Genomic DNA, 16,574 nt, shown 5'->3' with positions numbered 1-16,574 from the left:
CTGATGGCTATGACCTCATTGTCTTCTTCCTCCAGCCTCCTGTCAGAGCCTCCCATGGCCAAACCCAAGTGGATGTTGAAGACAAAGGAGCCCATAGATGTGGTCCACAGAGGCCAGTTTCCAGGAACAGAGTACAGAGTGGAAGAAAGAGAATATCCAACACTTTTCACACCTTTTGCCCTTCATCATCCACCTTGTCCAGATGAAGACGTCATGTCCCCAGCCCCAGGACGTACAAAATCCCATTAGTTACTGAATGACATCGTACTCCCACCTGAAACCTAAAGTGTTAACCATAATGCTCTTCATGTAAGGTTTGGGGGTAAAAGTGAAGGAAGAGAATCAAGTAATTAACATAAAAGCTGCTATTATCCCTCCTTCTATACCTGGTCATGAGACTCAAGTTGATAATTGTGTCTTCCTTCTTTTATTACCTATTACACATTTCCTAACTCTTTGCTACCACCTCAACTGATCAGGGTTTTTTTACCCTCATTTCTTTTTAATCTGTGTCCTTTGGTAGCACTATCTTTTTTGGGTTGCCTCAGTTTTCCACTGATGAGAATACTCAATGGTGGTCTATGAAGTCTTGGATTCTGCATTTGGTCCTTCCTGACCTCATTGTATAGTGGTGACCCAATTTCTCCTTGGTAAGCAGATCACCTTGGTGAGTGGCACGCCCTCTTTTCTGATTATTGGTTCAGTAGAATGAGAAGCTGAAGATGGTTAGAAGGCAGTAGCAGCTTCTGACTTAACAGAACCTCACCCATGTTTTCTGGTTCACAGGGACCTCCACTGAGGCCAATGAGCCCAAGGTTGCCAGGATCAGAAGCAAAGATCCCTTAAGAGGATAAAACAGTGAGAGGCCACGCCCACATCCATGCTCCCAGTCTGGTTTCCAGACTTGGGCATTCCGTCTATGGGACAGCACCATACATTGGCTGCTGGTTTAAGGTATGTACCGTGTCCAATAGCAGGTTTTGCAGACTGCGGTCTTCCAGCAAGCATAGTAACTGAGCCTTCAGTGGGCCATTCAACTGGAATATGAAGCCATCTACTTTCTGAGGCATGTGGAAAGACCACATGAATTTAATTGGAACAAACTCTCTACTGCACTTTGTTTTTACTTTTAAGAAATGAGTTTCCTGGTCATAGGCAATGTGATTTACAGTGATGAATAAGGCATTCTGTAGGGAAGGATGGTGCTGGCAGAGCATTATGAACAGGTAAAGCACAAATAAATGTAGAGTATGTATCTATTCATTTTAAGGACAAGTCACTGTCCCCACAATGCCGGAAGAGATTCAGTGTCATCAACCTGTCACTAGGTGACTGGCTATTCAGCTTAGGGAATAATCCCATACTGGGAACTCAGCACTGACCTCTGCTGATGGCAGCAAGGGCATTCAGCTGTGGCACTGATTATGTTAACCTTGGGGAGGTGAAGTCCATGTTGTTGAGACTACCATAGCTTCTATCTCAGGAAAGGGTGGAGCAAGCTACTTTTTCATGGTTCCATTGAGTTAGTCCCAATATGCCCTCTGGTAGGCACTCACATAGAACGTAAATATTTTCACAACCTTGGCCCATTCATTGAAGTCTATCCATATATCCCTTCCCAGTTCTCCTTGTCACCAATCTACCCTCACAGAAACATCAAGAATAATATTTGACTGAATATCAGGGCACTTTGCCCCAGCTAAAGTGATATGTAGATTAACCATCACTGTGCTCATGCAATTTGCTTGTGCCTGAATTGGTAGATAAGATAATGCTCAGCTCACAATGGTGGTGTCTGTCACATAGTCACATGATCTTGTGTGACCAAGTCTAGGTTCTATCAGAGCCTAGTGACAAGTGGGGAACTGCTTTGTCAATGAAGAATAGTCAGCAAAAGAGGCCACACACCTCACACCTTAGAGATATCCATGTAGTTCTTCCATTGGAGTTCTCCTGAGGCTACAGACAGCATTTTATAGTCTATGTCTGAACACTTTCTCTACCACTGGGTCTGCTTACTTGTGTAGTCCCAGAGGCAGAGCAGCTTGTATTTCTTGATCTGGCATCCCTCAAAACTGGCAGCTTGAATGGGTCAGAGCAGAGTACCTAAGGGTGGTATATGTTATTCCCCCAAATCCACAAATCTACCAAATATCAAATCACTTTGTGGTAGTGCAAGATGGAGCAATTTGTCACTCATTCCTGACATTGTTCACACCCCTGGGTCCCTAGAAATTTCACAATGTGGAAGGCCTCTGAACTTTCATGGGGTTTATCTCCTATCTCCCAAAATGCATACTTCTTATTAAGGCACCGAAAATATTTGCCACTTCCCGTGCACCAGGTGCAATTGGCACAATGTCACCAATGAAATACAGTGATTTGTTTTTATTATTTATTTATTTATTTATTTATTATTTTTTTTAATGTTTTATTTATTTTTGAGACAGAGAGAGACAGAGCATGAACGGGGAAGGGACAGAGAGAGAGGGAGACACAGAATCGGAAGCAGGCTCCAGGCTCTGAGCCATCAGCCCAGAGCCCGATGAGGGGCTCGAACTCACGGACCGCAAGATCGTGACCTGAGCTGAAGTCAGACGCTTAACCGACTGAGCCACCCAGGCGCCCCACTGATTTGTTTTTAGATATCAAAATGATCAAGTTCTGTGGACTGTAGTACAATAGTGCGATAGCAAGGTAGTGGATGAAGCCTTGTCATAAAAACCTCAGGTGGAAGTGTACTGCTGTCCTTGCCATGTGAAGGCAACTAGCTTTGCTGCTGGGAATTGGAAAAAACCCTTTTCTAGGCCTGTAGCTGCACCTAGCAGGTGCCAAGGGTGTTTTTATTTGTTTTGGTTGAGATACCCATCTGGAACTACAGTTGCGATTGGCATCACCGTGTGACTGAATTCTCCATAATCTATAGTCATTCTCTACAATCCATCTGGTTTCTACACCAGTCAAACATGAGTTAGATGTTAATGTGGTAGTAATTACCACTCCTGCATCTTTTAAGTATTTGATGGTTACATTAATCTGTGCAATTCTGACAGGGTTACTATATTTCTTTGGGTTCACTGTCTTGGTGTGGGGGAGAGGGAAGTTCCATTTGGAAGGGGACATTTCCCACTTGGAACTGCCATAATGGCCTCATTCCATGGGTCAGGAAGCCAGTGTGAGATTCTGTGAGTAGGTAACATATCTATTATTATTATACATTCTGGCACTGGGAAGGTAAGACGAGTGTGGTTTCTCAGTCTTATTGGACCCACTGTAAGATAGACTTGTACTACTGCTATTCCATTTATCACCTGATCTCCTTCAGCTCACACTATGACTTGTGGACCACTGTGCCAGTTTGAATCTCCTGTGGTTAGCATGAGTTCAGAAACAGAATCTAACAGTCCCTGAAAGTTCTGGATAGTTCCCTTTCCCCATTTCGTTTAATGGCCTCTGGTCTCTCTGGGGAAAGATTGGGGAAGATTCACAGCATAGAGGTATGGCCACATTTCAGGTGCTTGTTCAAAGAGACTCCCTCACCTTTGCCCCCAAGTCAAAGGATTCTGGGCCTCTGGGTCCAAACACGGTAAATCCTGATTGTCCACCATGATTTTCCCCACTATACCCAGAATTATATATGTCAAGTAGCACCTAAATAGTCTGTACATCCACTGCAGTCCTGAGGAACCCATGATTAGGTAGCCAGTGCCAGAGATCCCTACAGACCCAAACTTTCTAATTACCACTCCAGTTTCACACCTTATTATGGTAATTGTGTCCACTGTGGCTTTGAGACTCCTGACCCCTACTACACTGGGATCCCGTTTTTTCCATTTAAACCAAGGAGTCTAATTTCATTGCAACCTCTCCCATTGTCATTTCCTGCTTACAGAAAACAGCCAAAAGCTTTTCAAGGAGGTCTGTGAACACTTCACAATGGAATTCTTCTGGCCTTGAGAGGAGAGTATCCTCTGGCCTCCTGGGGAGTGTGGTTAAGGTGTGGCTGTGCATGTTGTACAGAATAGATCCCCTCCAACATTCTTAACCTCCCAAACCTTCAGTTTCCTTCTCAGAATGCTGGAAAAGTCCTCATTAACGGCCAGCCACTGTTGAGTCCAGGCTTTTGTTGGCCAGTATAGCTATGACTGCCACTCCCAGCTGCTCAAGCCAGCACATGAAGTCCTGAATCTTGGGTGAGCACGCCTGTACCATTAAATTCTCCCATTCAATGCTCTTACAACTCCCTCCTATATATGCTTCCCAGGCTCCTCCTGGGGGTTCTGCAACCCTTTTGATGTATAGGCTCTCTCTCCCCTGTACCATGCTTTGTCCTTCTCCATCTGGGCTATACTAAGACATAACTCTTGCTATGGGCCTGGAGGCAATGAGGGCTGTGGAACAAGTCCTGAGGTGACTTTGCCACATCTGTGTCTGTTCAAATGTCCTATGAATCAGCGTCTCACTTTTGTACCAGTGGAAGGCATAAGAATTCTAGTGGGATTGAACATTTAATAGACTCTGTATGTATGTCACCTTTATAATCAGTCCCTGGGCATAGCTGCCCAACAAGAGATCTGTGACTCTCTCAAAGCTACCATCAAGGCTTTCTGCATTTCCAACCATGTTCCAAGTATTCAGGACCTTCGATTTATCCCTCCTCTGTATATGGTCTCTGGGACTATCATAGATCAGCCACCCCACACCACAGTAATCACCACTGTCAGCATAGCTAAGCCACTGGATCTGCCAACATTGTGTCTTCCATCCGCATTCTTTTAATGCCACTCATAGTGATAATTGGAACAACTACGATGGCACTGTATTTTATTTTATTTTATTTTATTTTATTTTATTTTATTTTTTGAAATGTTTATTTATTTTTGAGAGAAACAGAGAGAGTATGAGCTAGGGAAGGACAGAGAGAGAGGGGAGCAGATGATCAAAAGGGGCTCTGTGCTGACAGCAGGGAGTCCAATGTGGGGCTTGAACTCATGAACCATGAGATCATGACCTGAGCCAAATCAGATGCTTAACTGACTGAGCCACCCATGTGCCCTGATGCTACTGTATTTTATGGATTAACTGCATTCTGTTTCCCTCTGTCTGGCAAGAGGATATCCCTGCCATACATCTCAAATATGTGAGCAACCCAATTCTAGAATCTCATCTGAGGGTTATTTTCCTATAGGGCCATCCCTGGTACCATTACTTTATCAGTCAGTGTCCCAATGGGACACTGAAGTGGGGTAATTGCAGAGGGTTTAACAAAGATATTTACAAAGTTGTGAGCAGTGGTTAAGGGAAATCAAGAGGGTATGGTATAATACCCTTGGGCTAGAAAAAGCTGAGATCCCTGGTCTTATCTAGGTCTGAGTAGTTACCAGAACCTGGAGAGGGGGCTGTAGTTCTAGGAAGAGGCCACAGAAGAGGCTCTGTGGCCTTGGTAAAGGGAATGCCGTTACTGTCAATCCTCAGCTCAAAAGGGCAAGAGCCCGAGACAGGGAGGCCCAGACTCCAGGGGAAAACCAGACTCTCATCCATGTTCTTGTTCAAGTACAGAAAACCTAGGGGACTCCCATCAGCACATCACCCTGGAAATCCTCTAGCTCTGTGTAGACTAGCTGCATGAAAATTGATAGAGCATACTTCCTGATTTTGGAAAAAAAAGTCACCTATTAAAGATATTTGGGGGAAACTTGGGGAAATTTGAATATAAGAATTGATATTAGATGATCTCAAAAAATTTCATTAAGTGTGATTGTTTCTTGCGGACAACAGGAAAATGTCCTTATTTTTAAAATGCAGTTTAAAAAAAATGGCATGGTGTCTGTAATATACTTTAGGACAGTTCAACCAAAAAGGAAAATATGTGGTTCTAGAGAGATGCAGGAAATAGGGCAAAATGCTAGTAGTTCTTTAATTTAGGTGGTGGGTAAATGAGTGGTCATTAATTAATTCTTCTTTCTGTATGTTCAAAATTTTTCAAAATATAAAGGTAACAACATAACAGGGCATCTGTGGCCTCCCATTTCCTCCAAGAAGTGGAAACAGAAGCATTCAGCAGTTGGACAGCTGTTCAGTAAATGGGGCAGGGTACCATTTCTCAGTGTAGGGTCACTAGACCACCCTGTATAAAAAGTAACTACAGAGCTTGATAAAATGCAGATTCCTGGGCCAGATTTTTCTGGGCATCTGCATATTTAACAGATTTCCTGGGTGAGAAGGACAGGGTAATAAAGTACCACTGAACTAAAAGTCAAGAGTGTGGGACTGCTGGGTGGCCCAAGTTGTGTAGGCATCTGACTTCAGCTCAGGAACTATCTTGTCGTTCATGAGTTCAAGCCCCGCATTGGGCTCTGTGCTGACAGCTCAGAGCCTGGAGTCTACTTCAGATTCTGTGTCTCCCTCTCTCTCTGCCTCTCCCCAGCTTGTTTTCTGTTTGTCTCTCTCTCTCAAAAATAAACATTAAAAAAAAAAGTCAAGAGTGAAACATCTTCTCTTTGCCACCTAATAGCTGTGTGATCTTAGACAATTTGCTTAACTTCCCCCATCCCTGATGGTGTCATATGTAAAGCGGTGACATTATATACATGCTACTTTCCCTACCTCACTGATTAGTTTATTCCATATTGTATGTTTCTCATGTGCTCTACAAAATGCTATTCAGCTGTAAGGTGATCTCCTACAGGGTGAGAAAGAATAACTATTGCTTACTGAATGCTTGTTATGCATATTAGTAAGCATGGCAAGTACAGTATTTGGTTTGATGCTCATAACGATGAGGAGAGACACAAATGACACGCTTCTCTTTACAGATGAGGAAATAGGCTTGTTCACAGTTGTATCCATTTCCTATTGCTGTGCTAACAAACTGCCACAAACTTAGCGGCTCAGATTACTCATTCATTTGTTCGTTCATTCATTCATTTATATTTGTTCCGGAGGTCAGAAGTCCTAAAATCAAGGTGTCGACAAGGCTGTGTTCCTTCTCGAAGCTCTGGGGGAGAATCTAGTCCCTTGCCTTTTCTAGATTCTGAAGGCTAGGCGTGCTTGGCTAGGGCCCCTTCTTCCGTCTTCAAACCCAAAGTGCAGCATCTTCAAATCCCTCTCTTCGCCTTTCTCTCACTCTGTGACCTTTGATTTGTATGTACCGTCACACCTTCTCTTTTCCTCCAGTCCTCCTGCCTCCCTCTTAGAAGGGCACTTGTGGTTACATTGGGTCTTCCTGAATAATACAGGATACTTTCCCCACCTCAAAATCCTTAAACTAATCACCTCTGCAAGGTCCCTTTTGCCATGTAAGGTAACACATTTACAGATTCTGGAGATTAGGACGCAAACATCTTTGGGGGCCATTATTCTACCTACTGCCATTGTATAATTAGCGAGTACCCATCTGATTCCAAAGCCCATGGCCCTGGGCTGCTCCCTCAAAGATAACTTGAGCCAGTGACATGCCAGACACCCTCCAAGCCCCCTCTTCCTCCATTTGTTAGGATCCCCTATACTATGGTTTATCAATCGAGGGGCTGGTCTGGATTTCACCCCAGCTGTCGAATGAATGTTGAATGGTAGATAGCCAACGCCACAAGTAATGAGTCAGAACAGTCCCAGCAGCCACACAGGTGCAACAGAGGCTTCGGATGGAAATGAAGCCATGTGGCAGGGCTCTGAACTATACGGTCACATCATCTGGGATGCTGGGACCTAAGGTTTCCCATTGCCCTCCACAACACCACTGAGGCACATACGTGCTTTTCTTTCCTTGATTGTAGAAGCAGTATTTACTCATTTTGGAAACTGAAAATAGAAATGAGCATAAAGGAGGAAACATCACAACATTCTCAAAATTCAGGCAGATTTTTTTAACATGGTCTGGTTTGCTCCACTTTTTTCCTATACATTTTTACACGGTCTAGATCATACTATATATGTAATTTTGCTTCTTGTTTTTTCCCCTCAACATTATATTGTGAATATTTCTCCAAATCATTGAAAACTCTTTGTAAACATCATTTTTAATGACTGCATAATGATCCATTGTCAAAATGTATCATTGCTTACTTAATCAATACATTCTTTTTGGACAATTCGGTTAGATTTTTTTTCCAATTTTTTTTGTGCCATTAACTGCTTCAGTTAATATTTTTGTGCATCAATCTATGTATTATGAAGTTGCACCTGATGCTGGAGTTAAGCTTTAAAATCAAAATGTAAAACAAAAATTGAGGATAGGTAAAATTAATCTTGAAAGAAATCCCTTAAATCAACCTTAATCCATTAAGGCCACCAGAAGCTCAAAAGTAAGAATTAACTATTTGTATTTCTCTTTGCATTTAAGCTGTGGCTGTTTTCCCTGGGGCAGTGGATAACATATGGTTGAATAGGAAAGCTTAATGGGGTAAAGACATTTTTCCTCCCTCCTTCCATCTTTATTTTCCTCCCTCCAGCCCTTTCAGATATACTTAAGTACATACATCACCCTTATTTTGATTATGGCTGACCCTTGAACAACATGATGGTTAGGGGTGCTGACGCCCCACACATTTGAAAATCTGTATATAACTTTGGACTTTCCCAAAACTTAATGACTAATACCCCACTGTTGACTGAAAACCTCATCAATAACATACATAGTTGATGAATATATAGTTTGCATGGTATATGTATTATATACTGTATTCTTATGATAAAGCTAGAGAAGGGGAACCTGGGTGGTTCAGTCGGTTAAGCATCCAACTTTTGCTCAGGTCACGATCTTGAGGTTCGTGGGTTTGAGCCTCGCATCGGGTTCTGTGCTGACAGTTCAGAGCCTGGAGCCTGCTTCGGATTCTGTGTCTCCCTCTCTCTCTGCACCTCCCCCACTCACACTCTGTCTCTTTCTCTCTCTCAACAATAAATAAAAATGTAAAAAAATTTTTTTAAAAAAGCTAGAGAAAAGAAAATGTTATTAAGAAAATTGTAAGGAAGAGAAAATACATTTAGAGTACTGTCCTGTATTTATCAATACCACAAGTTTGTGTCCTCTATGAATCATCTGTCAGTACGTACATCAATATAGCCTTCTGTGACATAAAACACTGCAGATGTCATATGTATAACTGATGCTAGACGTCAAAAATGAAAAGATAATGTACAGTCTGTGTATGTATAAGTTTTTTTTTTAATGTTTATTTATTTTTGAGAGAGAGAGAGACAGGGTGTGAGTGAAGGAGGGACAGAGAAAGAGGGAGACATAGAATCCCAAGCAGGCTCCAGGCTCTGAGCTGTCAGCACAGAGCCCAATGCAGGGCTCAAACACATGAACCGTGAGATCATGACCTGAGCTGAAGTTGGACGCTCAACCGACTGAGCCACATCCAAGTGTCCCTAAATTTTAACTTTTTATAATAGACGTGTGTATCGTTTGTGGTAGCAAATGATAAAATAGGCTAATATATCTATATTTTATGTATTCATGCATGACCTACCTCACCTTTCCTTATTTTTTTTTGATATTTCTAGGCTGCACTGTTTGTGAGTTTTTTCAAACTGTCACAGATCTCCAAAAAACTTCCCAATATGTTTGTTGAAAAAAATTCACGTATGAGTGGACCCACGCAGTTCTAACCTGTGTTGTCCAAGGGTCAGCTATATTTCCCTAAGTGGATGCTCTGAAGGGTGATTCCTGAGACCAAGTGCATGCTGTGTGGTCAGTGGGGTGTTTCAAACACTGCTTCAGTCTGCTGGGCCCTGCCTCTTGTTCCCTCATTCCTTTGATCAGCTATGTGAGGGGCAACCTGACAACCTTCCTGTGGCCTCTAGATTCCTCTTTAAGGCATTTCTAAAGCCTTGGAACACCCAAGTGTGCAATCTGGAAGCATTAGTGCCTATGAGCCCACTTGAACCTTCGGTGATGGGGCCAGTAGATGATTGCTTCCCCTCCCTGCCCAGGGTAAGAACTTTTTTTTTTTAAGTTCATTTATTTATTTTGAGAGAGACAGTGCAAGTGGGGGAGGGGCAGAGACAGAGGGGGAGAGAGAGAGAGAGAGAGAGAGAGAGAGAGAGAACCCCAAGCAGGCTCCCTGCTGCCAGCGCAAAGCCTGACATGAGGCTCAATCCCACTAATCATGAGATCATGACCTGAGCTGAAATCAAGAGTTGGATGCTTGGGGCGCCTGGGTGGCTCAGTTGGTTGAGTGTCTGACTTCAGCTCAGGTCATGATCTCACAGTTTGTGAGTTTGAGCCCCACATCAGGCTCTGTGCTGACAGCTCAGAGCCTGCTTCGGATTCTGTGTCTCCCTCTCTCTGCTCCTCCCCTGCTCACACTTTGTCTCCCTCTCTTTCAAAAATAAATAAACATTAAAAAAAAAAGTTGGACGCTTAACGGACTGAAGCACCCAGGTGACTCAGAGTGGGAACTTTTAAGATGCATTTCACGAGCCTCCTCAGAAGGTCCTGCAGGTTTGAGCCCCAGCCACCAACTGTGGAGTTACCTGATAACACAACCCCGGGCTGGCGTCTCTCCTTTGGTTTCCCTGTGGGTGTTCTGCACTGCTTCCTGGGATCACCATCAAGCCACCATGCCAGGCTTTGCTTCAGGGACACCCAAGGCAAGACATCAGGTGTACCCTACTGGCAGGTGACAAAGGTCCAGTTATCCTCACTCTTAGAACCTTGAGTATCACCACTCTGTAATGGTTGATAACTGTTATGCCAAACAAGGGTACCACATTGTTGTTCCAACTTAAATTTCTGTGGCTAATAGTGAGGTTGAACATTCTTTTTCCATGGAAAAGTTTTTTTTTTCTCCATGTGTTGTAATTCTTTCTTTGATGTGTTAATTATTTAAAGTATCTTTATGATTCTGGAGTTCTAATCTTGCTGTTTATTGACAATTGTCTTTTCAAATATAATGTAATCTTGGATAATATGCCCTGTCATCTGGCCTGCTGGGGCTCCTCAGAGAGGTTTTTTCTTTTTTAAGTTTATTTATTTTTGAGAGACAGACACACACACAGAGAGAGCTAGAGCGTGCAGGGTGAGGAGCAGAGAGAGAGGGAGACATAGAAGCCCAAGTGGGCTCTGTGCTGACAGCCTGATAGCATGGATGCTGATGCAGGGCTTGAACTCAGGGCTCGAACCCTGAGATCATGACCTGAGCTGAAATCAGGAGTTGGACCTTCCACTGACTGCACCACCAAGGCACCTCTCCTCAGAGCAGTTTTGCATTTGTCATTCTATGATCACTTTTTATATTCTGTCCTTGGCTTGCAGTTCTGGGATTACTATGAGATAATACTCTTCAATGTAAAAAAAAAATTCTGTGGCATTTCTTCCACCAAAAGGTTAAGTAAGACCAGCTTCCTCATTGTCCCAGTTTGCCAGTGGACTGATTTTTTTTTCTGGTGCACCCTTTCCCTTCAAAGACTCCTGTGGGGGGTCTTAATTCCAACTCCCTCCCTTTCTCAGGCCCAGGGCTGCAGCCATTAATACTCAAATCTTTGGGTTTCCAAGGCCAGCCAACCCCTAGAGATAAGATAAAGTGAGAGCTCTCCCAGGCCAATGTGGTTTTGTTTTCTCTTCATTTTTTGGCCTTTGGGGGTTTCGCTTACCACGACCACCCCCCATCCCCTACCCCAACCTCAGCTATGCATTTAAAAAGGGTTTGTCATGTTTTACCCAGAATTGTCTTCATTTTCTAACAGGAAAGCATTCGGGCTATCTAGTTCTATGTTGGTGGAAACAGATGTTCTCACTCCAGCAAATCTTTGAGGCTTGGAAAGGGAGGCTGTGCTGATGCCTGATGAGGATAAATCTCAGAGGGATGAATCTTGGGCTCCTGGCTCAGCTGGCCTCCTCCACATGAAGATTCCGGAACAGACTTCCTCTCCGCTCCAGTGCTAGGGGGTTTTGTAGTTTATTTCCCAGGAGCCTAGCACAGTACCTGGCATACCATTAGTGCTTTGTAAATGCTTGTAGGAAATGGTGTTCCTTACCCTTTTCCATTATGAAACTTCTCAACATTCAGGCTTTGGGGATCTGTGTTCAGTTCCTATTTTTCTTGGAAATATGTACAAGAGTCAAGCTTAGGACTGATGTCCTTATGGTTTTTCCACATTCAATCTATCAGCAAGGCCTTTTGTTTCTACTCCAAAAATATGTCTTGAATGTTCCATTTCTTTCCATGTCCACTGCCACTCCTTCACAAAGGGTGCCATTGATGGGCCAGGGCAAGCATTTCATGAGGGGGAAGTTGGTAGTCTCCCTCCAGACCCACCCACTGCCAGCCCATTCTCCTTTATCAGAGCAGAATGATTAGGCTGCCTGACTGCTTCCAGTCCTTCCAATATCTCCCAGTGCACTTAGATTAAAATTAGGATGCCTTACCATGGCCTCAAGGCCATCGGTTCCTGGTGACGGCTACCTCTCTTAATTCACCATCCGCTCCCCCACCCTCTTGGCTCCCATCCAACATTTACTTTGAGTTACTCAAATCCATGAGTTCTTTACTTCCTCAGGGTGCATGGCACTCTTCTGCTCAATCTTGGAATTGGAGTTTTTTACTAGAATTTAGGAATGCACTAAAATGTCAACAGTCTGTGCTTCCCTCAGGGGGGTAATTACAATTTATAACTATTTTTCCAGTTTGGTTGTTTTATGTTTTTTTTTTTTTGTGCGTGGTTATCTACCCCTTTAGGATGTAAGCTCCATGTAGGGAGAGACATTCTCTCTCTGTCATTGCTGTGTCCATAGCATATAGTATGTGCTCAATAAATACATGTTGAATGACAGAGTGAACAAATGAATCGTAGGTTCTCTTTAAGGGGTTCAGCCCTCCTCAGCTGTTTTCCTGGATCTCTAGCCAAGGACAATCAGGGCCTTCCATGATTTGTAGAGATAATTATCTCTTGGAGATCCCTGAATGGGATCTGCCCTGAATTTTCCTTCCCTTCCCTCCCCTCCCCTCCCTTCCCCTTCTCTCCCCTTTCCTTTCCTTTCTTTTTTCTTTTCAGACAAAAATCATATTCAGGACTAGAATGAGAATTCTTCCTAGAGAGGGAATTTTCTTTGTTGGGATAAATAGCTTGACTCAGCTCTTGGGGATACAAGATGAGACTATGCAAGGGCTGGTTTTGGGCAGGGACCCAAGCAATAACAAGAGTTGTTTGACCTGCTTTTCAGGAAAAAATGAGGAAAATTTTGTCTCAGTTTGAGAGGAATGGAGAGAGGAGACAAGAGATGACTAGGAGATGGTGACAAGCTGTTTGTGGTCAAGATTTTGACCAGAAGAAGCAGAAGCTCTCTCATGAAGTGGCTGGAACAACGGAGATTCTAAGGAGGGTCTGGGGAGCAATGGTTCCAGAGCTGCAGGCCCAGGCTCCTCCCGTCTCTCTGCATCGCTATCCTCCACTTGTGGACTCTCCCACCTGGCTGTGTCACATCTATGTAACTCTGGACACAGGTCCTCATGTGACTGCCTTGTAAGGCAGAAGGTGGAAAGGGAGCGGGAGAGAGATTTTTCTTTTGTATCTTTTTATTTTCACTAAGAAGGAAAATATTTTCCGTAAGCTTCTAGGACACTCCCCTTCAGAACACTGGCTAGATCTGGTATTTCTGAGTCCAGCCGCCTACACCTAAACCCACCTGGCAGTGGGAAAATTGGGTTGTCATGATCACTCAGGCCCATCATGGTTCACCTCCTGGTCTCTCCTGGTCCTTCCTGTTGGAGAGCTCACCTTTGGAGAACATCGACCCTATGCTGGAATAAAAATGAGTTTTCATTAGCAAGAAAAAAGCAGGAGATGTATGGTACACAAACGACCTCTCTTCTGAGCTTTCAAGAATTTGTAAAGTGCACTGTCTTCAGCATCACTGGGCATATGCATGCCTATGCGGGACCCTTCGCAGAGCTCATGCTCACCTGCCCTGCAGTGGTGGCTTCACCCCCAGGGTTAACAGCTGATGTCTGCCCTGATTGCCAGTGCCTATTCCATGATGGTTAAATATTTCCAGTGTCACCCTGGTTGTGTGCAAATCACATGCGGTCAGCACAATGTGAGTCCAAGCTGTTGGGTAGAGGCCAATTGAACCATAAAACTTAAGTCTCCAAATGAATATGTGAAATCTCTAGGGATGACATGACATCCTCGAGTCATGGAAAAGATGTGTGAGCCAACCTCACTTAGATTTTCAGTGGCCGGAGGATTTAGCTGACAAGTAGGTTATAACTGCACTGTACCGCCTACTTCCCGAGGAGGAGGACATGCAGGCCCTGAGGAATTCTCAGAGAAGACTCACAAGAGTCTCCCAGGGGTGTTGTTAAGTTGGCCTGGCTCCTCCTCCTCTCTTTACACTTGCCTGGATTCTTCTTTCCCCTCCTTCCAGGAGTCCGTCAAAGTTTGGGGGATGTCTGTGCAGCCATAGCCCCCTGAGTCTTCCTCAGACTAGCCAGCCAGCTTGGGGTGAAGGTGTGGAGTTCCATTCTCCTTTCCAGCTCTGGAAAGAACAGTGAGAGCTTCTGCCCTAGTGAGACCCCCTGAGGGAGTGTGGGGGGCAGGAGTTAGATGTCCACACCTGGAAGGATGTGAGAAGGGGGTCCCCACACCAGGATATTCCTCAGGGATTGGGCCCTTTGTCTAAAAGAAATTCTTGGGTACATCATCCTCCATTGATAATTCCTATTTGGGCTTCTGAGGCTCAGTTGTAGTTGATTCTCCAAGTGTAAAGCCAAAGGAGCCATTAGGTAGCAATTGTGTAGCAATTAGGTAGCTCAGAATAAGACCTCCAAAGACAGTTATTAAACCAACTGGGATAAAGGCAAGAAGGGGTGCTAATTCTACCTAGCTTAACAGCAGTATAATTTTTCTGGCATTGTTCTACAATTTGAAAGTGGGTAGGAGCTCCAGCTGATACAAAGCAGAATGGTGGCAGGTGATGCAGAACAGGTAACTGCTGATGTTGCTGCCTTAGGAGGATCAGCATCTCACCCAAGCCTTTGCTGGGATGGGCAGCCTTTCCTCCTTAGCAAAGAAGGATCCAGTCCTGCTGGGTTCCTATGCTCTCCTAGCAGGCAGGAGGCAGAAATTCCCCTGAGGAGGCCAGTGCTGGGCCAATCTCTTCTCTTTGGTGCCTCAGATTTACACAGCCTTTGGGCTTATATATATCTGCTCCACTGTGTTGGGCTCTATTCCCCAAGTTTACCTCATGATCCATGGATGCTTCAGCTTTAGTCCTCATGTCTGCATTCCAGCCAGCAGGAAGGAGAAAAAGGGAAGATAATTTCCTGCCTCTTCCTTTAATGACATCTTGAAATTGCACACACCACTTCTGTCAATATCCAACTGGCCAGAACCTAGTGACATGGCTTCACAAAGCTGTGAAGGGGCCTGTTTGCCAAATGAGACAAAAGAGGCACCTGGAAATAAAAATTACAGTAAATGACAAATGAGTCAGGAGCGGTGGGATAGAATAAGCACAGAACCTGGGGGGAGAAGGCAGCAGGGCTCTGGGCTGAACATCCGGACTTTTCCCTGGGCATCTGCAGGCCTGGGAAGGAGAAACTGAGGAGCAGAAGGTTATCCCTGGCAGAGATGGGCCAAGGTAGTCAAGGTAGGTTGGCAACGTCTCTTTCTGCAGGCTTCATGATTGGAACTTCAGAGGTAATGGCACATAATATAAACACTGTTTTGTTCTGGTACTATCTCATCATAAGTGGTAATGCTGTTGGCAGCCAGGTTATATCCTCCATGGTATATATACCTCACTCACAGGAGGCAGAAACATAAAAAGAGTTGTTTCCAGGAACGTTGAAAGTTTCCACTTTCCTGTCCTCTTGCAGACTGCTCTCTGCCTCGGTGGGATCTATCACAAGGTGTGTGGGGGCGGGAGAAGGGGTGGTGTGTGTGTGTGTGTGTGTGTGTGTGTGTGTAGGGGCTGTTGCTGAAAGGATCTCCCTTCTTTAAAGCCTTCGCTTTTACTGTTGGCATTATCGCCACATGATGTTCTAACGCAGTTGTATTTGTCTTTATTTTTATAAGTATTGAAAGTGTTTATTGTTAAATGTTATATATTTGAAAGATTGTTTTGTCATTTCTTAATTAAAAAAATTTTTTATACATAGAGGCTCAAAAACGGAAGTGACTCATGTCTGCCTGTGTCCACCCTTCCGGTTTTATCTTGGCATTTCCGCTATCTCACCCCAGCACGAAGAGATCAGTGATCTGGATGGTTCACCTGGCATTTTCCAACCCTGCATGGCGTTCGCCAATGATTCTCTGCCCTTTTACCTTCTCCCTTCATCAGATTTTGGTGTCGGGGTTATGTGATTTGTTAAATAAATTAATAACTTTCCTTCCTTTTTTTGGTACTTTCTGAAAATGTTTATGTAACAGAGGAGCTACTCTAACCTTGGCAATTTAAAGAAATCGAGCAGGAAGTCTGTCAGGTGCTGAGTCTACTTTGAAGGTGGTTCCTGCCAAACTTTCTTAGGTCTTGTCGATTTCAAATTTTCCACATCTTGTGGCATTGCTTTTGGCTATTTATATTTACTAGAAAAAGCGTTTTTTAAAGATCTCCAGATTTATATTTATTT

General features: G+C 43.9%; 1 long non-coding RNA gene across 1 annotated transcript in view; it reads left to right on the top strand.

The window, feature by feature from the left end:
- LOC122472410 overlaps window positions 1–16,336 on the top strand; it is a 31,539-nt gene extending 15,203 nt beyond the window's left edge. Inside the window, exons 2-3 of the long non-coding RNA XR_006294428.1 lie at window positions 787–954; window positions 16,104–16,336. This is a non-coding gene — a long non-coding RNA (uncharacterized LOC122472410). The remainder of the gene's footprint in view (window positions 1–786; window positions 955–16,103) is intronic.
- The last annotated feature ends 238 nt before the right edge of the window (window positions 16,337–16,574 follow it).

Source organism: Prionailurus bengalensis, chromosome B4 (genome assembly GCF_016509475.1).
Source record: "Prionailurus bengalensis isolate Pbe53 chromosome B4, Fcat_Pben_1.1_paternal_pri, whole genome shotgun sequence".
NCBI lineage: Eukaryota > Metazoa > Chordata > Mammalia > Carnivora > Felidae > Prionailurus > Prionailurus bengalensis.
This window is presented reverse-complemented; position numbering and strand designations above follow the sequence as displayed.